This window comes from Alligator sinensis, unplaced genomic scaffold (assembly GCF_000455745.1).
Source record: "Alligator sinensis unplaced genomic scaffold, ASM45574v1 scaffold1892_1, whole genome shotgun sequence".
In the NCBI taxonomy this organism is placed as follows: Eukaryota; Metazoa; Chordata; order Crocodylia; family Alligatoridae; genus Alligator; species Alligator sinensis.
Genome location: NW_005842966.1, coordinates 103043 through 108173, shown reverse-complemented (window position 1 = coordinate 108173; position 5131 = coordinate 103043). Strand labels below are relative to the sequence as shown.

Sequence of the window (5131 nt, the reverse complement as noted above, 5' to 3'; positions counted from 1 at the left end):
ATGATTTTTAAATTTCATAGATTCATATATGCTAGGGTTGGAAGGGACCTTGTTAGCAATAAAAATCTAGGATTCCAGACTAGCCCAGGGATTGACACGACACCTCGTTCGATGAGTGACAGAAAGGCTTTATTTACTACAAGTATTTAAAATCAAGTCAACTGAGCCCAAACCAAATCAAAGTCCAGTAATTAGCTATAAGGTGATGATTTCTCACCAAACAGGCGACGAAGAGGCGGTCTGTTTCTCTTCAACTTCTCGAGTAAGTCGGGAGCAGCAGCAACTGGTTTCAGAGAGATTTCTCACTCTTGAAGCGCACACGCTGTTTGCTGTTTTACTGCCTTTTTATACCTTTAGTTTAGCATCTTCAAAGTGTTGTTTTAGTTGTGTAAATCAAGAGAGAGTCCCAAGCAGTAATTGACAGGAAAAACCTGCTTATTACTGGTTATCAGAAATTTTTAATTTGAACGAGTTACCTTCTTCGGTAACAAGAGGTTATCCAGTTTGAAGCATATCAAGAAAGTGATTAACAGCCAGGAAAAACATACTAAATCAGGAGGAGACATCTATTACATATGGAGAATGTCTCTTCCTGCACGTAAACACGAGTTAGTCGCAAAAGAAATATTTACCATACTAATTAATCAAGGATAGACATTTCATATGGTTACACACCAGACAATTAAGAGTCTGCTTGAAATCATTCTGAATATAGCAAGATAAGCTGGAAGAGATACTTTATTATTCCTTCTCAGATGACCTAGCCATGAACTTGCATCCTCTTGTAATATGCAGTTAGCATTATTATCCTGTATTTTAACTTTTGTGAGTAGGCCCAAGCTTAGCATGAGTTTCAGAGTCATCAACCTCAACAGTTCATATAGTCCAACCCCCTGCCCTGAGCAGGAAAAAGTGCTGGGATCAGATGACCCCAGCCAGATGCCTATCCAGCCTTCTCTTAAAGACCTCCAAGGGAGGGGAGAGCACCACCTCCCTTGGAAGCCCAATCCAAATTCTGGCCACCCTCACCATGAAGAAGTTCTTCCTGATGTCCAGCTGAAATCTGCTCCCTTTCAGTTTGTGACCGTTGTTCCTTGTTACCCCAAGAGGCGCCTGGTGAACAGAGAGAGCATCTCTGGATCCTTGCTACCTCCTCCAGTGAATTTGTAGGTGGCCACATGATCACCTCTCAGCCTTCTCTTGCGGAGGCTGAAGAGATCCAGGTCCCTCTGTCCTAGCTGCCAGCGGAGGGTTCGGGATTGAGAGAGTGGTTGGGGGTAGAAAGGTAAGAAAGGTTTATTGACTTAACAAACACACAACTACGCGTAATATAATAAGGCAACAATGACAGACAACAATAATTCACGCCGGCAACTTATCGGCAGTCCCCTCTGATGCCTGATATATGACAAGTTCCTCTTCTGCAAAACTCGGCGAAGTCAGGCGTCCCTGATCAGTGCTGTCCGAGGGGTACCAGGAAGAACCCTGATATTCAGTCCTTGGGCTCCTCGAGATTCACGGGCCCACCAAAACCAGGTCAGCAGCTAACTTCAAATCAGTAGCTTCTTTCACAGAGCTGCATCTCCCTTCTAAATGACTTCCGAATGTGCTAGCCAATTTATAACTTCTGAGCTATGCTGATAACTTACAGCCATACAGATCCCCCACTGCAAACTTTCCTTAGGACTGACCAATAGCAGTACAAACCTTTGCATTCTTCTGATAAGGTTAATTTTAACCGTGCCACAAAGCTTACTACTACTTCTATAAGGCTTTGCTAAATTTACTAGACCTCACTACTCCTGAGCACTACCGGGAGTAATGAGGAACAACAGCCATGAGTTGACCGAGAGTAGATTCAGGCTAGATATCAGGAGGCACTACTTCACTGTCAGGGTGGCTAGGATCTGGAACCAACTTCCAAGGGAAGTGGTGCTTGTTCCTATCCTGGGGGTCTTCAAAAAGAGGCTAGACAATCACCTAGCCGGGGTCATTTGACCCCAGCATTCTTTCCTGCCCAAGGCAGGGGGTTGGACTTGATGATTGCTTGGGTCCCTTCTGACCCTACCAACTATGAAACTATGAAACATACAAGGCCTTATTACTCTTTAACTTTAATTAGGCTCCTAGCAGCAACATACAGCTTATAATACATGAACAAATGATAAGGAACACCTGGTCTAATCTTCACAGCGTTCAGCAAGCACCTTAGACACAATTTTCAGCTGTTACACCCTCAGTCTCTCCTCATAGGGCTTGGCCTGCAAACCCTTAAGTATATGAGTGGCCGTCCTCTGGACCCTCTCGAGGTTATCCACTAGGGCTGTGCGAAGCTTTGGTCCCTGATTCAATCTGGCGAAGATTAGGCCCTATTAGTGGCCGAATCTCTGAATCCAAATTGAATCAGAGGACCTTTTAATCTCTCTGAATTGAATTGGAACCCTTTGAATCAATTCAGAGAGATTCAGAAAGATTTGGAGGGTGTCTCTCCAGCAGACCCGGAAGTGGACTGGAAGTGCTTCTGGTCCACTTCCAGGTTTGCTGCCGATCATGTGGAGAGCCCTCTGCACTCTTGTGCGATGCTCCATCCGCCCCAGCTTCGCAGCATTCACAAGCCGCGCTGGTACCTCAAGGTATATAGAAAAAACTTAAAGCTGTGTCTATGTCTGAATCGCTGATTCTCTGAATCAGCATTGAATCTTCAGATTCGGATTTGGCTGAATCAAATCAGGGTCAGCAATCTGAATCAACAAATTGAATCAATGTCCCTGATTCGGGCTGAATCTGAATCGAATAGGACCCATTTCACACACCCCTATTATCCACATCCTTCTTAAAGTACAGCACCCAAAACTGGACGCAGTACTCCAACTGCGGTCTGACCAAAGCCACATAGGGGGAAGTATCACATCCTTGCATCTATTTGTCACGATAAAGCGTGGTTAGCTTTACTGATAATTTTGTCACACTGACAACTGATGTTCATCTTGGAGTCCAGTATGACTCCGAGGTCCCTTTCCGCTTCTGTGCTGCTGAGAGGGTCGTTCCTCCAGACAGTAGGCGTGCTGGATATTTTTATGTCCTAGGTATAGCACTCTGCACTTGTCCTTGTTGAACTGCATTCTATTTATGGTGATTTTTTGTGTTTCTACAGCAAAGGAAATAGTGTAATGAATAGTGATGTGACCATGGGCCGTATTTGCAGCTGATGAAAAGCCTATCATCTTTGATGGGCTGCACTGATTTGCATCAGCTGATTATTTGGCCTGGTGTACCATTTTAGGTCACCAAGCATTACAAAGACTGGACTAGTGCTGGCTCCAACCCAAATGGTTTGGCAGGTCCTCACATGATGTTCTGAAGTGATTTAAAAACCACTTCTTAGTGTTCTGTACCTAAAAATGCAGTGTGGGGAAGGGGAGAGAGAGATTTAAGCCACTCCTGTTTCCTCTGCATTCTGGGGTCATACAAATCATTGCATTTATATTTAGCTACTCATGGTTCATGGGAAGCAGCAGATAACTGTAGCTCAGTGAATTCTTACCACTCTCTTGATCCACTTGGCATTTGGAGATCAGCTCACATAAAGGCTCAAATACCAGTTCAGTTATCAAGGGACGCCCTTTGCACAGGATTCTTAGAGAACCATTAGCATCTGATTTAAGTCCCTTTTACAGGCCAGAGCAACACAAACACCCTGACGCTCCTTCCCTAAATTGGATGGCAGATTAGAACAGGTTTTAATATGGCGAATTTCTCAATTTCTTTACTGCAAATGTAACCATCATTTAGGTTATAACCAGGGTCCAGATCCAGGCCTTGTAACTTTAGGAGCTACTGTAGCTTGAGCTAGTGCACTAACTCCCATAGCATGGAGCTGTGTCAAAACCATACCCTGGTTGGGCCAGCCTTTGGAGGATACACAAAGCATGCTGAACAAGGTTACACAGACAATGGTGAAATGACTATTGGATGGCAATACACAAAGAAAAATCAGGCTTTTAGGGCCAAATATTTTGCCAACTACATACAAATTCAACTATAAGTTGGTTAGGCAGGGATTGTACCTGTTGGATTGTAGCAGATCACCAACCTTTTCTTGTAGGATGGAGAAAGGATGTCATTGTGGACCTGAAGAGAGTGACAGTTAACTTCTCATCTGTGCCAAAGATGCTCCACAAGGGCTGGGCCTGTTATTTAGGTTACTGTACTACTGAACTGCCTTGTGCTTTTGAATGATGAGCTTGAAAGACCATGAAAGGGACTCCTTTTCTGTGGGTCATTGCTCAGTGCTTTTAAACATCAAGTTCCTTAAGGGTTTCCAACTGGGCACACAAATCACAGTATGTTTTCAAAAGCTAGGGCCCTACTGATGTCTTCCTGATGCAAACTATCTCACCGATTGTTTCTCTTCCCATTGCTAGGTTCTATGACCATGTAATGTCACAACAGGAGTCAACAGAGAAGCATGCTGTTAGAGCTTTTCAGAAAAGTCTCCCTGGAGATACATCCAAAAGCCGAGGGTGGGGAGGTGTGTGTGGAATGTATTTGGGTTATAACTGTTTCAACAGATACAAATGTGCCAGTGATTTTGAGCTTCAGCATTCTCTATTTTTCCTATGTTAGTTCAACCATGGGTGCTTTTGAAAACCTGTGCCAAAGTGCTAAGGCAGTGATCCTCAACTGGGGTTTCACAGCACCGTGGGGCACTGAGATCATTTTAAGGGTGCCACAGGGTGTCAAGCATTATTAGTGCTGTTAGATACGCAAATGCTTACACATTTCACATGAAAAGCCCAAATATTTCAAGTAGGAATCCAGAGTGTCAATACCATTTTGCCTTGTTGTGAGGTCTTTCTGAGTTCCTTGTAGCTGCCAGGCTGCCTGCCCCTGGGGAGCAGGCAGGGAAAGGTTAACCTGCCTGCCCAGTCTCTCCTGATGGGCTGCTGCTCTTGTTTGGCCTGAACCCACCCAGAAAGCAGCAGCAGTTAGGGCTGGGCAGGCAGCTTAAACCTTCCCTGCCTGCTTCCTTGGGACAAACAGCGGGCTCAGCCCCAAGTAAGCAGATCAGGAGACATAGAGCAAGGATCTGGGGTGCTGGGGAGAGCTGGGGTTGTGGGGGTAGTGGACC

The 5131-nt window shown here is 44.8% G+C and overlaps 1 pseudogene; it reads left to right on the top strand.

Moving 5' to 3' along the window:
* Nucleotides 1-5131, top strand: part of LOC106723001 — a 13981-nt pseudogene that overhangs the window by 1046 nt on the left and 7804 nt on the right.